General features: G+C 40.8%; 1 protein-coding gene across 16 annotated transcripts in view; it reads left to right on the forward strand.

Annotated features, from left to right (window-relative positions):
• LOC134213208 (1-phosphatidylinositol 4,5-bisphosphate phosphodiesterase classes I and II) overlaps window positions 1–18,657 on the forward strand; it is a 262,306-nt gene that overhangs the window by 70,769 nt on the left and 172,880 nt on the right. The gene's annotated exons all lie outside the window — the stretch shown is intronic.

Raw genomic sequence — 18,657 nt, forward strand, 5'->3', positions numbered from 1 at the left:
TCTGTGTAACGAGAATCCAGCTGCGGATAGCTGCGGATGAGCGTCATTTTGATACAAGGTCAAAAAATGGATATTTTTATTTTTATTTTTGTTAGTTACGATTATTGATTATGCGATAAATCGTACGAATGAGGGTCACTCCTGACAGAATCCAAGTTTCAAAGTGCTCGCGTTTTCGAGGTGCACACCAGGGGGGGAGTAAGCCTGTCATCCACGAACAAATCAAGCCTACCTAAGATGTATTATCCGGGCCTCGCCGCTTGGGAAAGGCGGGCCACCCTGGGCCACCCCGCTTGACAAGTGTAACATTTTTCGAACTGGAATCTTGCAGGATATTGGTTAACCTACACTACTGCTGACTAACGAAAAAATTGTGGGGTTGTTTATTTACATTAGCTTCATACTACATGCAGAGGAGGCGCGATGCACCGCATATTACCCCCCTGGTGCACACCACTCGATACGGAGGCGACGGACAACTGTCATTTTTGTTGATTCAGCTTTGCTGCGTCGCAGCATGCGTGAAAAAATAAAAATGACAGTTGTGCGTTGCTTCCGTATCGAGTGGTGTGCCCCCAAAAACGCGAGCACTTTGAAACTTGGATTCTGTCAGGAGTGACCTTATTTATTTATTTATTTTATTTAATACTACTCCATAACAACATAAGTAATCTACTAATGATTTTCAAAGTATATGCTGCTACCTATGCACTATCTTATTTTAACACCAATGAACCTAATTATTCCCTGGCAAAAAGCTGTTTGAGAGCGTTTTTAAACGTAGTTAGGCTTTTATCTTTTCTGCAACTAGGCGGTATGTTATTCCAGTTTTGGATTGCACGATGACGAAATGAATTTTTCAAATAATTTGAGTTATTTCTAGGAACAGTTAATAAGCAAGTGCGAGCAGATCGTGCATAAGTAAAAAAATCACCTTAAAGACTGTTTGGAAGATGGGACTGTTATTTGTCAAATTAAGACTTGAAAATGTTCCCCATTTAATTATTATTTTTGTTAAAAATGGAAAATTATCATTCCATATAGAAACTGGCGCCAAACAGAAAAGTGCACCTAGAAGTTTCTGCGAGCCGGGTCAATTCAAATTTCCGCCCTATCTCACACAAGACAGGGCAAACTAATTGTGGTGACAAATAGGTCCTATGCTGAGGGCTAATGTGACAACAAAACGGATCATAGTTAACTCCTTGAAAAAGGCAGAATACATGTGTCCGAAACGTCGGATGAAAACATAAAACCCCGTTTTTTGATCCCAAAAGACTGAAAGCCAAAACCTCAAACGTCAAAAAATATAACTCGTAGGGTCCGAGAATTTTAGGGTTTTCTTATATTGTGTATCTACTTTCAACAAAATTAGTGAAATTTGATTTTCCGATTAATGTCCGCCTAAATCTCCATAGTGCAACTGGACTAAAAAGTTTTGAATGTTAACTATGTTTATATATTCTAAAGGAAATTCTCTGTTCATGTGTCATTTTGCAGTTTCTACCAACTATACTCAGGTATATTTATTTTCCTAAAAACTATTATCTACCAACTTGCATTTAAATGACGAGGACAATTTTGTAATATCATGAGTTTGTTTTCCACACCTTTGAAAATTTAAACACTGAAGGCAATGCATTAGACCAGCGATTTTCAACCTTATTCATGAGTGTGCCCATTCATACCTTTGCATAGCTTAAGCTACCACCTGTTTTTTTTTCAAGAAAATTGAGCTGAAGGCTCACAGAAAAAAATGGAAATGATTGATGTTTTCGAAAAAAATAATACCCCCCGGAAATAATTATAACGGATTTTCTGATTTTCATACAAAAGGGTCATGTTTGAGGATCAAAATTTTGATTTCTAGCGATTATGTAGATTGAGGACATTTTTGGCATCTCAGCCTAAACTGACCTACATTTTTAATTAATAATTATTCGTAGATATGCATGCTTACTGAAAAGGCACGTTTAAGTTGGAAATACAGTCGACTTTCTACATCTCGATGTTCTATATCTCGATATCTCTCCCTATGTTGATGGTTTCCTCAGTCCCTTCAATCTACATACATTTGAGCTTTTTACATCTCGATAACCTCCCTATCTGGATATCTCTCTATCTCGAATCATATTTTGTTCATGATTCACTCTCTTTATGTCGATATGTTCAAATTTTTAGGCTACTTGACCATCTTTGGACAATAACGAACACATCAACAACAGTAAACGACATTTGTTTTGTTGTCGTTTTTCATAGCAACGAGCTCTTTTGGATCTAGTACCCATTTCAATTTTCCTTCCATTCCTCGATCTCTCCCTATCTCGATGGTCCCTTCAATATCGAGATGTGGAGAGGCGACTGTAATTGTAAAGCCACCACTTTCATATGAAATTCCATAGAAGTGGAGTGGCTCTATAATTATTTCTAACTGAAGCGTAACAAACAGAAGAAACAGAAAATGTAACTAATACAAGAAATATAAATTGCTACCAAGCAGATCATGTTGAATGTGACTGAATTGGAGAGTAGACCCGGATTGGGCTAGTCATTTTTCATGGATAGAAAAGCCAAGGCATTCGGAGTCCTTTTTTCATTCACAAACAGATGAAGCAGAAATTGGATAGTGGAGCTATGGAATAATAGTTTTCAAATTGTTAAAGAATGACGGCGTTCATGGTGGTTAAATGGTTTTTCGTTATTGTTGCAACTTCCTCCATGCTCTAATTTTTTCTGTATGAAGCGTAAGAAAATGACTAACCCCTACCTATAAACTCTTACGTAATACGTAATTAGTGTATGGTCTTTATGAACTCCATAGGAGTCCTCCTATGAACTTTTCAATTTTAAAGAGAAAATGCGTTGCACTCGTCTTTAATAGTACACGCCCGTTGTATTCTACTCAGTCACTGAATAAAATTGTATTGTCGTTCCTTTTTTTTCTCATGGAAATCTTACTCATTTTTCGTAAAAAGTGGAACCAAATGGTCAAAATTTGAGTTGTTCCCTTTTTTTACAACTTTACTCAGTCTCTTAGTAGAAACATATCATATGCAACTATACATAATAACTATGTTAAATAAAGACTTTTTCCAATACTCGACTGAAGTAGCAAACCGCATGGCCACGAATACCACTTTGTTTATTATATAAAGAAGGGTCCCTAATGAACTTATGCCTAACGTCCCGCCCCACATATATGTTCGACAGGAGGTATTAGATTCTGTTATATTTGGAAACTTAACGTCAAGTTAATATTCATTCATTTATTTAGTCTACATTTAAACAGATAACACTGAATCAACAATTTGACGCCACAATACACGGTTCGTGGCCGCATTTCTCCATCCTCGAATACGCCCCACGCTCTAGTTGTTTTGCACCTGGTCTGCCCATCTCGTTCGCTGCGCTTCACGCCGTCTCGTACCTGCCGGATCGGAAGCGTACACCATCTTTGCAGGGTTGCTGTCCAACATCCTTGCAACATATCCTGCCCATCGTACCCTTCCGGCTTTAGCTACCTTCTGGATACTGGGTTCGCCGTAGAGTTAGGCGAGCTCGTGGTTCATTCTTTGCCGCCACACACCGTCTTCTTGTACACCGCCAAAGATTGTCCTAAGCACCCGTCTCTCTAATACTCCGAGTGCTTGCAAGTCCTCCTCGAGCATGTTTCATGTCCGTAGAGGACAACCGGTCTTATTAGCGTCCTGTACATGACACATTTGGTGCGGTGGCGAATTTTTTTTTGACCGCAGTTTCTTCTGGAGCCCGTAGTAGGCCCGACATTCACAGATGATGCGCCTTCGTATTTCACGACTATCATTGTTATCGGCCGTTAGCAAGGATCCGAGGTAGACGAATTCCTCGACCACCTCGAAGGTATCCCCGTCTATCGTAACATTGCTTCCCAGGCGGGCCCTGTCGCGCTCGGCTCCGCCCACAAGCATGTACTTTGTCTTTGACGCATTCACCACCAGTCCAACTTTTGTTGCTTCACGTTTCAGGCAGGTATACAGTTCTGCCACCTTTGAAAATGTTCGGCCGATAATGTCCATGTCATCCGCGAAACAAATAAATTGACTGGATCTGTTGAAAATCGTACCCTGGCTGTTACATCCGGCTCTCCGCATGACACCTTCTAGCGCAATGTTGAATAGGCACGAGAGTCCATCACCTTGTCTTAGTCCCCGGCGCGATTCGAACGAACTGGAGTGTTCGCCTTAAATCTTCACACAGTTTTTTTGCACACCATCCACCGTTGCTTTGATTAGTCTGGTAAGCTTCCCAGGAAAGCTATTCTCGTCCATAATTTTCCATAGCTCCACGCGGTCTATACTGTCGTATGCCACCTTGAAATCAATGAACAGATGGTGCGTTGGGACCTGGTATTCATGGTATTTTTGAAGGATTTGTCGTACAGTAAATATCTGGTCCATTGTCGAGCGGCCGTCAACGAAGCCGGCCTGATAACTTCCCACGAACTCATTCACTAATGGTGACAGACGACGGAAGATGATCTGGGATATCACTTTGTAGGTGGCATTAGGGATGGTGATGCTTGAAAGTTCTCACAATCCAGCTTGTCGCCTTTCTTGTAGATGGGGTAAATAGCCCCTTCCTTCCACTCCTCCGGTAGCTGTTCAGTTTCCCAGATTCTGACTATCAGTTTGTGCAGGCAAGTGGCTAGCTTTTCCGGGCCCATCTTGATGAGCTCAGCTCCGATACTATCCTTACCAGCTGCTTTATTGGTCTTTAACTGTTGGATGGCATCCTTAACTTTCCTCAAGATGGCGGCTGGTTGGCTTCCATCGTCCGCTGAACTGACGTAGTCATCTCCTCCGCTGCCTTGACTTTCACTGCCTGTACTCTCAGTGCCATTCAGATGTTTCTCGTAGTGCTGCTTCCACCTTTCGATCACCACACGTTCGTCCGTCAAGATGCTCCCATCCTTATCCCGGCACATTTCGGCTCGCGGCACGAAACCTTTGCGGGATGCGTTGAGCTTCTGATAGAACTTGCGTGTTTCTTGAGAATGGCACAGCTGTTCCGTCTCCTCGCACTCGCTTCTTCCAGGTGGCGTTTCTTCTCCCGAAAAAGGCGGGTCTGCTGTCTCCGCTTCCGTCTATAACGTTCCACGTTCTGCCGGGTACCTTGCTGCAGCGCGACCGCCCGCGCTGCGTCCTTCTCCTCCAGAATCTGTCTGCACTCTTCGTCGAACCAATCGTTCCGTCGACTTCGTCCCATATACCTGACGTTGTTCTCCGCTGCGTCGTTATTGGCTGCTTTAACTGTATTCCAGCAGTCCTCAAGAGGGGCCCCATTGAGCTCACCCTCTTCCGGCAACGCTGCCTCGAGATGCTGCGCGTATGCAGTGGCGACATCGGGTTGCTTCAGTCGCTCTAGGTCGTACCGCGGCGGTCGTCGTTACCGAACATTGTTGATGACGGATAGTTTTGGGCGCAGTTTAACCATCAACAGATAGTGGTCAGAGTCGATGTTAGCGCCACGATATGTCTTATTAACGTCAAGTTAATAGAATATGCTGAATAAAAAAACAGTCGTAAAGCGTATTCGAAAAAAAATCCTAATATGTTTTTTTGCAATCATTGTCCCTAAAATTAAAAACAAATGTTCAGGAATACGTAGCTCATTACTGGGTTAAATACTAGTTACACCTTCCGGATGCGATGGAAATACATAAATATGACCAATTTTATTTTAAACTTACTAAAATACTATAAAAAATGCGGAAAAAACAAACACATATTTTCGGTCACCACTTTGTACGGAGCCGCCCGATAGTGCCGCAGTCCGGCCATCCTTGCTGTTCCGCGAAATTTTAACGTCAGAGAAGACTTCTATTTCGCTGGAAGTTCTGATCTGATCAGTTACTGATGACGCTGATGTCCAACGAGAATAGTCGTTCCCCCGCCAGAAACATTATCAAGGTTGTCAATCCAGCGATTCAATTCTACGTCTCCCGCCTGTTGTTGACAATAAACCAACGTAAATCTAATTATTGACAACACGCCCAGGAAATGCCTTTGATTCTCTCCCCCGAAGACCGGCTACTTGGGATGCAGCTTTTCTTTTGTTTCAGGCAGTCGAGGGGGTAACTCTCTATTCTCATTTAGCTTGAAAATGCAAACTAAGATGGTTCTTGGTCAGAAAAATTGATAAAGTGGAATTTGGAATAAAATCGCGTGAATTAGATTTTGGAATGACATAAAACTAGGGGAACTGTTCCGTTTTCTATCTCATTGAACATATATTTATCTCATCGCAAAACAGAGAAATACAGCACCAAACTTGTCGCTTCTTTTTGCTAACATGCGTGTTCACTGCTGAAAAAAATCACAAACATAAATAACAAATCAAATACCTTTTCTTTGCTTTGTTTTTGATGAGATGGAAATGGGAGCTATGAGATGAAGTGCCGAACCGGTCCCCTACGTAGATCCCATCCAAAAAAGATTTTCAAATTTTCATACCAAGTTCATGCTAAGTGTGAGTGCGATCATTGAATTACCGCCATTCTGAAAACCAAAACATTTTGCGGTGACCAGGGAACTTATATAACTGGATATACGCAATATTTGCATCGATTTAAATTCAGTATGCCGCTGCATTGCTAGGTATTAAGTTTCTGCAGGAGGCTGCCCGCAGGCTGCATCCCAGCATTGGCATTGTAGGTAGATCAGTGGATCCATTTACGCCGCCGCTTTGAAGTGTGTGCATTGAAATGTGACATCGGAATCGTTTTGTGTGTTCTGATGTGTTGCGGTGTTTGGTTTTGCGCGGAACAACGTACCCGTGCACGCTTCGCACCAATGAATGCATCCATCTTTTTTTATGTGGCTTTAAATCATTAAAATGCGTACACGTGACTCGATAGCCTTTGTTTGTCATTTATACATGAGGTTCATCAGGAGAACGGTTTTTGTGTGTTTGGTTTTCGTGGTATAGTTAGTGGGTGTTTACTTGGTTGTGTAATGTTCGGCAACGACAAGGCATGTAGATCTATCATTAGCAATCTCTGGTTTATGGATTTTGTTGGCGTTAAAATGTAAAAATTGTTTCATAGAGATAATCATATTTTTATGTGTAGAATAAAGATATTTATAAATTTTGGTCACAAATTGAATTGATGTATGCCAATGCTAAAAATCTTCACTTCAAATTTGTTGTGCCCTGTCAATAGCAGAAGTAAAGTGAAACGTTATGACCCCGGGAGTTCTTGTTCTCCCGGAAAGGGACTAGCCTAGACCCCAAGCTGCTGGTCTCACCAACGGCAGCTTTCGGGGTGGGCGCAGAAGGCCTCTTTTCTCCCAGGAGGGTTTCCACTGTTGGTCAAAATTTCCTATTCACGGTAACTAGACGTTGTTTAACACACCGAAAGCACTAGCTGCGCTGGCTATCGACAGGATGCTGGACTTGATGGTTATGGACACTGCCAATTCGAAGACGTTCTTGGTTTTTCTCGACGAATATGGCAGGACCCCACTGGCGGAGCCAGCTATTGTTTTTTGATGGGGCACCACTAAGCGCAAGAACAATAGCCTATGAGGACAAAAGTGTGATTGAATCGCGTGGTGCCCCACCTCTGTCTCCGCTAGTAGCAGGACCGCAAGTTCGGAACGGCCCACGGTTTGGGTAACGAAGCTAGTAGCTCACGCGAAGTAGCAGGATGACGAGGATAAGATGGCGGTTGGGTCACCTCACTTGGCGGGAGTCACCAATCGGAAGTTTGATAAGGCGGGAAAACGGGAACCGGTAACATTCGACAGAGCATCGGGCACAAGCTAGCAGATTCCGGTGCCCTATAGGCAGTAGGTTGGGTACGGAGATCAGTGACGGGAAATGTCAAAAAAATGTCGTGGGATTGCAATTACTAATTTGCTAATAACTTTTTTCAGAAGTTATTAAAAATTCGGATTTTTAGATTAACATTTAATGCTTAAAAGATCCTAGAACTTTGTCGAACAGATCATTGTTCTAAATACAAAGTCTAAGCCAAGAGAGCAAAATTTAAAAAATGTCACGGAATGTCATGACATTAATGTCATTTGACACTAATTCGGCTCTCACGCCGCCAATATCTGATTCAGAGAAATCACCTAATAGAAAAAGTTATAGGGTCCGTTGAGAGCTACATGTTTATATAAAAAACATAATTGTAAATAATGTGTGAAAAAAGATATTAGCAAATTAGTCCCATGACATCGAAATGACATTTCCCGTCACTGACGGAGATGCTTGAACAAAATTTGAAATGATAACGGAACGCTGACAACGGCGGCGCACAAAAACAAAAACACATAGAACACAAAAACATAGGATTAAACAATAATTAAATACAATAATCGTGATACACTTACCAGTCGATCATTCCAGATCATGAGCACTTCTCCATTTGTTTATTTACATTCATTGTAATTGACACTTCTAGAACATTCAGCCATACGTACACTTTACACAATACAAATCTTTAGTACTTGCATTGACTTGCATACAATAAGCTTAAGAATTGAATAGAATTCTAGAAGGTTCTTAAATGTATAATAGGGTAGAGCCTACTATACTGCCGTAATCTGGAAAAGTGACGTAACAGCCATTTTACAACATGCATGTTTTCCATTTTTCTGTTAAAGAGCTCGATGAGTAGTACTCGTTAACACCATTTTTGGAAAATGGCGTATACGTCACATTTTCAGATTACGGCAGTATAAATAGGACACGCAGAAACACATGAATTTAGTTTTGAATAAAACGTGAATTGGAAAGTATCTCTCTCGCCTCAAAATTATTACCCCGGCACTTCGTCATCGCTCGAACATGCCGCATAAATTTTTTGAACATCCCTAGATGCCTTTGGAAGGGTCTACTATGTTGGAAAACTAAACAGCGCATAAAATGACTATATTTCAGCTTTTTCTATATTTCAATCGATCTTGAACCGTTTTTTTGTAAATGTGTTAAAAAAATATTGCTGAGGAGATAGATAACGCAATACAAACAGTTCATATCATTAGGTCTAACAGGTCGACTGCGTCTTATATCACAACGACCTTAACCCATCAAGCCCACACTTGTCCATAGAGCCTATGAGTGTAGCTTGCAATTGAATACCTCTACCAGGTGTTCTAAGCACAACGACATTGAAATAGAGAATCAACTTGCCAGTACCAACTCTCTAACTTTCAACAAGAGGCAAATGCTGAGCTCCAAACCAAGGCAACCTGTTCTCAATATCAACTCTCGTGGCAATGAGGAATTTATTCAAAAATGTCCTGTATGCGGTTCTTCTGATCACAAAAGATTAGCAAAATGCCAGATCTTCTGTTGAGCAACGTCGTACGATCGCAAGGAATTGTAAAGCTTTGTTGAGTCTTCTCAAATTATCACCATTGCTCAATTTCAGTTCCTTTGTTGAAGTTTCAAATTCGTTAATGAAAATTGGCCAGTCCATAACGTTTCCAGAAAAGGGAGGTAAATCTTTGATGTTGCGATGTTGTAATGCTTTGAACGCTTGCGATAAAACATCCGCCATTCCTCGTGGACCAGCAGCACATTCAGATTCGGCTATAACATTTTATACAGGGGCTGGCGCAAGCTCAGCAATCCACCCAGCATCGGAACGGAATCCAAAGTGATCGGCACATTCGTATTTTGATTTACCCAATCTTGAACACGTTTCAACGAACTACAGCTTGAGATCTCCGAATTCGATCTTAGCTCGTGGATTTGAGCTTCTCGATCACGTCGTCTTTTCAGAAATTCCGCTTTCTTCTGTTCATTTTGCAACAACAAATCCTTCTGAATTTTTAGTGCTTCCAAACGTTGTTCTGCTAGTATTCTATCTTGTTTCAAAGACAAATAAAGTTCTTCTTCTTCGATGCGATTAGCCATTTCTAAAGCTCTTATCTGGCTTTGCGTCTTGCTCACCCGAGATGTTCGGGATAATGCTGAATGATGACTAACGGCACGGATGGATGCAGCGTTTCCAACTTGTAATTGTGGATCGCCTTGAGAAAGTTCGTTTGGGTTGATATTTCTACTAGTACTGGGTGGAGGTGTTCGTTGTATATTGCTATTGCTCTTTATTCCAGGAATTTCACAAACAAATTTTTCGTATTTCTTTGGTACAATGTGTCTTGATGGACGTGCAGATCTTTCCATATAAACGGTTTAGTGGTTTTCGAAGGACCAAATGTCAGCGACTGCAACCAGGGATGTTGCGACGTTAACGGCCGTACCTGCCGAAGAGAAGGGCCAAATGTCAGTGACTGCAACCAGGGATGTTGCGACGTTATCGGCCGTACCTGCCGGAGAGAAGGGCCAAATGTCAGCGACTGCAACCAGGGATATTGCGACGTTATCGGCCGTACCTGTGCTTCTATATTCCGCTTTTGGAATCAAATAAAGTAGGCGATGATTTGGTAAAAGTTCGATAAAAACAGCAGGGTAAAAACTTGATAAATAGTATTTCTTTTATTTACAGTTTGAAAAGTAATAACAATTTGATTAGTTGCTTTTTCTGTTTCTTAGCTTCTCAGTTGGTTGATTTTTGCTTCTCAGTTTGATGTTTCTCATTGGCGATCCAATCTTGAATGAACTCTTACTCTGGATGTCGCGGCTTTTATAGCCGCTCCGGTTGACAGGACATAAACAAGGGCCTACTTGATCATCTCGGCTACCCGTGACTACTTTGATTGCATGTTATTTTCAACAGGCATCAACCTATCAGGCCCACATTTATTCATAGAGCCTTTGTGTTTAATTTGCAGTTCAATCATGCCTCTACCAGATGTTCTAAGTTCTCCAAACTGTTCCGGAGTTCAAATCAATCGGTCTACGAAGTCAACTACGCTTTGTACCACACCGACGTCAACCCATCAATCCCGCACATGTCCATTGTCCATAGAGATGGGAAAAAACTTGCAATTCAATCATCATTAAACCAGGTGCTCTAAGTCCTCCAAACTGCTCCGGAATTCAGATCAAATGGTCTACCATGTCAACCACGCTCTGTACCACAACGACGTCAACCCATCATACCCACACATATCCATAGAGTCTATGAGTGTAGCTTGCAATTCAATCATGCCTTTGCCAGTTCTCCAAACTTTTCCGGAGTTCAGATCAATCGGTCTACCAGGTCAACTACGCTCTGTTAGGATGGTCGGTATTGGCCATTTTTGTCAAATACCGGTATTCGGTATTTGATGGAGTCAATACCGGTAATACCGGTAGAATACCGGTTTTTGTGAAAATTTTCTGGTAGTAAAAGTAAAACTTTTGATTTGGACTTTTGAATGAAAAATAATATTTATTGACAAACTTCAAATGTTAAAATCATTGCTTGTTGAGCTGGGCAAAGCGAAACTTAAGTGGACATTACATACTGAGCGACTCATCTCCCAATCCGCATTGGATTTTGTAAGCAATGTTGCCAACTACTGCGAATGCCCTCTCTGGTTCAACCGAAGTAGGACGAATGGTTCCAAGACCGTCGAAAATCAGTGTCAAATACTTGCCCTTAATCCCTTCCGATTCATAGTAGGAGAATTCCTTACGGATTGTATGCAAGGATTCTGGCGTCAACGTATTTGCCACCAGAAACGCAAGTGTTTTGCTCTGCTACAGTTCTTTAACCGATAAACCAGAAAAATATCCATAGAGGCATCTTCTTTGTACCGATCGTCAGGTATGCTCGTTGTCTCAGTTTCAACGATCGCATCAGGAATGATTAGACGCTTCAAGATCCCATACGCTTGCTTAATCAAAGTAGCTCTGGATGCCCCGAAGAAAATGCCAAAATCGTTTCTGATTAATTGCTTCACAGCAGAATTATTCAAAAAAGCAAAAAAGGTCGGCGTATTTGGATCGTCTCTCTTTGATTCATTCTTTAAAAGCATCGAAATAGTGGCGGGAATTTCTGTGACTTGATTTGATAATTGTTCCAACGTAAACGTAAATCCACAACAGCTTGAACAGCTTCGAGGGCTTGAATTATTTCAGCGTGCCTAGGCATCAGCCACCAATTCAAATTCTTTTCCGAATTCAGAACGGACATATTTTTGCAGAAAATGGTTTTTCACTGGTGATCTCCGGAAAAGAACCACTACGGCTCGTACCTTTTTAACAGTTTCATACATTGCGGGAAAATTCTCGACGATGTCAACAATATTTATTGAAGAAAAAGTCATTCGCAGTATTACAGAATGGCTAAGAGAATGAAGCAACAGGTATGATTAATAACGATGTTGATCGATTTTTGTTGTAGCGTAAACGTCGTCAATGATGCTTACTTGGGCAAAGTTACTCATGCGCGCATTTAATTGATGTATTTTTTTGCTCGATAAGTCATTACTGAGTAACCGAATATTTGTCCCATCTATGCTGGATTTCCTGTTTATTTGGGACAGGTATGCGATTAAAGCAGGTGAGCTGATATAAGTAGGTGAGAATTATTCGAGATTTTTTATACTGACTGCAAAATTTGAAATACCAAAAATACCGGTATTTTCCGCCTCTAATACCGGCATTTTCGGTACCCAATATTGACCGGTAATACCGTTATTACCGGTTTCGGTACTACCGGTTAGACCACCCTAGCTCTGTACTTCAACGGCGTCAGCATATCTAGCCCACACATGTTTATAGAGCCTACTTACAGCTCAATGAAGCATCTACGGACATGTGTGGGATTGATGGGTTGACGTCGTTATAGTACAGAATTGCAAGCTACACTCACAGTTTCTATGGACATGTGTGTACTTGATGGGTTGACGTCGGTGTGATACAGAGCGTAGTTGACCTGGTGTACTAATCGATTTGAGCTCCGGAACAGTTTGGTGAACAGAATGTTACCGTTCGGCAACAAAATTTACCCAAAGCCTCCAGTTTTACATAATTTATAATTGCACATTTTCGATTGAATTTGATCACCCAAGATCAGTGCTGTGAAATGCCATTTGACAAATTTGACGAAATGACTTTAAAGTTTTCGTTCGTTTAAGTAATTTTTTATATTAATAATAAGTCCATCACTGTCAAATTCTTAATAAAAATTTACACGTTTATCATAATGGCGGATGCTATACATTTTTTGACAAGAATTGCACCCATACACTGAACTAAAATTCCTATCAAAGCAAAATAGTGAACGTTGATAGTTCCTGTTACCAAGGATATCCACCAAGTTGCTTATTTTTCCAACAACAAGGACAATTGCGCAAGATCTTTTCACCTTCAATATCATTTGATAATTCAAAATTATTCTGATTATTCTTATATTACATACATAGTGGTATGTTGATTTTTTAAATATGGCGCAACCCAAAGTATATCGCATAGAAAGTTCAAAAATAATGTCAACTATTCAAAACGGGCTTATTGAAAAATAAGATGCTGAAATCTGGTTCGGACACATCAGCTATGATGTCAGTTTTAGATAGTCTTCGGATTCACTTCTTGTTCTCTTTGGAACGGCAACCTATCACCTATAACCTATTATTTAAATACTACGACGTTTGTTTCACAGCGAAACTCCTAGATGCCATGCTCCATACCTCTAGACCACAAGACTCCATAATTTTGAAGTCACTTCTGATGAAGATATATATGACGCTACAACTGTCCTTTGTAGATTCAGTTTGGTGTACTGATTCGCTCCAAGAACCCCGAATACATTCTATTTTTGATGTCTGGTGCACATCTGGATTCTAAACTGTTGAACAAAATGGCTGCCGAGTCAAGATGCAGAGAGCCTTGTCATCCATTGTAAGCGTCCTAAACGTAAACTTACGATACTTTCGAAAACTATTGTTTAGTAACAGTATACTGCTCCAAATATAGAATCTCAGGCAAGAAGGAGAAATTTCTCCAAAATTCTACGTGTCATTTGGAATAAATAATGTAACTTGAATGACATTTTGGCTCTCACGCCTCAGATTACAGATTTATGGCAATTTTTGACAACGTTATTCCCAGTAAATAGCACAAAAAATGACTTGATTTGATCGTAAATAGGTCATAATAACTTGGTATGTACTGCCGTGATTCGCATATTTGTCCCATATGAATAGGAAACCCAGCAAAGTTAGGACAGATATGCGATTTATTGCAGTATAGCACATTCAAGTTCGTTACAATAATTAATTAATATCTAGTCCATGAAAAAATCTGAGAAAATTATTCAAATGAAGGCGAATTACCTACATTTTAGTGCTTAAAAAACATACTCTGTAAAAGCACAGGATATAACATGGGGATGGTTTTTTGGATTAAGACTCGCACAAATTTCTTTATATGAAATGTTAAATGCATTCCTCTTCTCATGCAGGCTTCAAAGCACCTTCTATTAAACTCAACACTAATGTCATTTTCCTCATATCCACTGTCAAGTTAGAAGTAAAACTTACTCCTCGAATGGGGATGTGCGCCTCTATCTGACCACAACGGACCAGAGTTGTTTGACGATGGTTATAAATAATACACTTACTAACAACGGTGGCAACAGGTTCGATAGAACCAGGAAACAGCATGCAACGAGTTCAGTTGGAAAAAGGCACTCTCCCTCGGCAAAGTGTTTCCATATAAGATATTCATACGATGGAAGTGCGGTGGTGATGGGTCACATTTTGCCCATACACCTAGAACAGGATCAGCTTTACTCGAGGTTTTTAAAGAAGACCAGTTGATTGGATTTGCTGGAGCTGTACCATCGGGTAAAAGGGTCAGACACCCTTTGCTTGTCCCCTCCTGTCATCAGGTTGGCCACTGAGCTAGGGTAAAGTTCGCATCTGGTTCACTAATAGATGCCGATCGAAGCTCTCATGCACATAGAAGGATGTCGTGTCGTGTCATAAATAAACCCTTTTGTAGGGCAGCAGCTCAACCGGTTGAAGTTTAAGAAGAGGCTGTTTTAGTTCTACTATCCTTACTCTTGCATGAAATTCGAATTTACGATCTCGCTTGGTAAAAAAATTGGGGTATGCTTGGTAAAAAAGGAGCATGTACAATACATTTGAAAATCAACTCGTGGAGTTGTTACTTCCTCACTATATTCGTTAATTGCTTTCAGTATTTTTCTTGCATTGATATTTATTACATTTCTTTTATGGAAAATGCTTAAGTGTTCATGAAGTTTTTTTTTTATAGAAGCCATATGGTTGCAATCAATATTTTGATAGCAATCAATATTATTGACTAAAAAAATACTGATAAAAATATTTACATATAGAAAACATATTCATCGTAAACTGTCCTGATCTCAATCTCTGATATTAAAATATAGTATATCAATGACATTCAAGAGCTTACTGTAATTTTACTTGTATTTTGCGTCATGACTCTAATTGTCGCTGCAAATACACATCAACATCACAGATAGTCATTTGGTATAATATATGATTTATAATTAAGAAATTGCCATACATTTATTATTAGACATTTATTATTTGAAAAAAAAAATGCTATTTTTACTCAAAGTTCTTCGAAGGTACCACCGTTTACGGTATATTCATTTCAAAAGGGTACATTCAAACTGGAAAAAGTGCCTTTCTGGAATCCATCTTTATAATAACTTCCCCATCACCACTTAGCTGGCTGGCGGGTTGCTTAACAGCTGGCATAGGTCGCAACGGCACACCCGCCTTTCTTCCTGAGAAACGGAATTTAAGGTGCAAAAGAATGTCTGCTTGCTTATCGGTTTTTGGCGGGCCTTCTTATCGGAATCGAGTTCGGTGGCTTTCTTTAGTTCGAGCCTTTAGTGACCTTGTGCTTTTGTAGGATGGCGTTAGGGCTCTGTCTTAATTCGTGAATTAAATCTTCGAATATTACAGTTCGAATATTACGGTTTACTCAGTCACGAAAATAGTTTATGTTTCCGAATAAATCCGTGAAAAACACTTCCATGTCTGTCAAACAAGATTCACGATTTTCAATCGGAAATGTTGTAGTCTAACTTTATAAATAATTTGACAATTGACACAGTGCCTGCGAGGGTTGTAGCAGTGGAATGAACTTCTGAGTGCTTTCCTCGCTATCGTTTCAAGTTTTCGTATGGTCGTATTCGATAAGCGACTTATGGGGTTTTTTATTTTCTTTTTCGTTGTGCGTACGTTTGTTCGAAGGATTGTATTATGGCTTGAGCTTAAAGCTCTTAAGGCTCGATGAAGCCATTAAATATTGAAACATATGTCCAACATACTAATGTTATGCGGTGATGTAGTCAGTAATGGTTAGCTTCTTGGTACTGGGTATGTTTTGTGGTATATACACAAATGGTGGTGATTCAAATGAAAGTTTAAGTACAATCTTTTTTCTTTTCTACTTCTATCTTTCTTTCTTTCTTCTTCTTCTTCTTCTATCTATGTATATAAAAGTGAGTTTACATTTCCTTTGAGCCAATATAACTCACGAACGGATGGACCGATTTGCAAAATTTCCTCACCAAGCGATTCGTCTTAGGCTCTGCTGTGTTTATATATACTAAGAATTAATCAATTTGACGGGGAAAGTTGAAAAATTGTCCAAATGCAACAGCTCTATGAGTTCTGAAGAAAGCCATCAAGCTCGAATTGTAATCGATCTAGAGTGCGACGCTGCAATCGACTAAATATTGACAGATCAAAAATAAAACCCGAGCGAGATCGGGCAGGTTCGCCCAGTAATAAATAAGAAATTGTTAGAAGCTTTTTAGTGGAATGTTTTCACTTATCATATGACGAGTTAGCGCTTTCCCATTTGATTCCATAATTTGATTGTAACTTTACAGATACATATTTTGGCCTCAACAGTTGCTGTAGCAGCTATCCAGTAGTCATTGAGACTTCAATGCTTGGACGACAGAGTGGATAAGCCGCTATACTAACCCAATACTAACCGGAGAGGGCAAACGTTGCTAGAAGTCCTACACGTTACCATCGAACTGTTAAAGTCCATTCGGATCGCCAAGATGGCGAACGCGTCCAGCATACATCACTACAAAAAGTAATTTTTCAGAGGATTTTCGATGGCGCAACAATAAAAATGTGCGACTGTAATCATCGCACTTTGTTCCGTTCATCAAAAGAATTAAAAAGTCCTCTGTACACTACTAATTTTCACTACAATATAAAAAAAATTGCGGTTAGGTCCGATTTCCGACGGCTCTCTCATTATGTGAAATGAACTCATCGAAAATCGTCTGACGTCGGTTATTCTAAAATTGTTGTTCCACGAAAGGTCCGTTTTGTGTGAAATGAACACAAAATTGGGTTATTCTTTTTAAACTTCCTTCCACACTTCCGGATCGTTAAGGTGGCTTGGAAATCCCGGATCAGCCTGATGAAGACCTTGGCCAAAGAACACCGCACCGGATCCTAACGCAGAACAGGCTGACCGGATCCTAAAAAACGTGGCCAGCATACACACGGACTCAGCTAGTGTGATCGCCGCCCTATAAAGCCACACCCCAAAACGTCCGTGGATCCAAGGAATCCTTGCAGGTATGGCGCCGAACATCTTCTCCCGGCCATTGCGGCATCAGGGGAAACGTCGGCGCCGATGCCCTCAGTGTGGGGCATGAGAGCCTACTCTACACCCGCTCCGTCCCGCTGAACGACATAAAAAACTGAAAAAAAGTGTCGTTAGCCAGGGCTGGGCTACGCTTTGCAGAACCAGGAACTCAATTTTCCTAAGGAAAATCTAAGGCTTCAGAGGTCCTTGGAATGACTTGGTCTTCCAAAAGGAACTAATGGTGATCTCCAGGCTCACCAGAGTTTCCCACAATTTCGGGAGGCCCGTTCCGATCCAACTGCGATATCTGTGGGGTAGTCAACAGTGTCCAACACTTCGTTTGCCGTTGCCCCGAATATGGCTATCCCAGGGAGTTATACGGCATCTCGGCCAGTATCAGAGACGCACTTGCTGGCGATGAAGCGGCAATGGCTGCCCTCATCTGCTTCCTGAAGGACGCAGGATTATTTTTTAGAATTTAGTTCCCTCTTCGGGTTCCCCGGTGATGAATCCTATTGCCATAGGTGGACGGGCCTTCTAAGGATATAAGTCCCACACCAGCCGTATACACCAAAAGTTATGCTGCCACATTGTCGATGTATTTTTTAGAACCCTTTTGAAAAGGATGACTGATAAATTTCGTTCTAGCAAACCAGGCTCCTTCCGACTTTCGGATTTCTAATCGCCTATTTTATTCTAATTATCGATCTGATCCTTTCATTAAAGAAAGGTCGAATGATCCAAAAGGATTTCCTGTCGGCAGTTAAATTATGGCTGGTAAATCGTATAATTTATGGGACGTTTGAACTGAATCCAGTCCTTCACAACAGCGCACCTAGGAGCCAGAAAAACAGCGGATGAAACAACAGACATCACCTTCAGCAGAGCAGTAGGAGTAAAATTACTTGAGCAATGCCTTCTGGACCACCAGAGAGACTTCCGGAGCTACAACGCACCAGCTTTTATCTAGAACCCCGTTATCATCCCACGCAACAGAGACGTGACATTCTACAAATCGTGTTTGGCCGGTGGTCACAATGGGTATCAAGTACAGCAGCGGTTCTCAACCTGGGGTACATGTACCCCTGATGGTACCTTCGCTGGCCAAAGGGGGTACCTCGGACAAAAATGCGTAATGGTGGATGTATTACA

The sequence above is a fragment of the Armigeres subalbatus genome, chromosome 2 (assembly GCF_024139115.2).
Source record: "Armigeres subalbatus isolate Guangzhou_Male chromosome 2, GZ_Asu_2, whole genome shotgun sequence".
Taxonomy (NCBI): Eukaryota; Metazoa; Arthropoda; class Insecta; order Diptera; family Culicidae; genus Armigeres; species Armigeres subalbatus.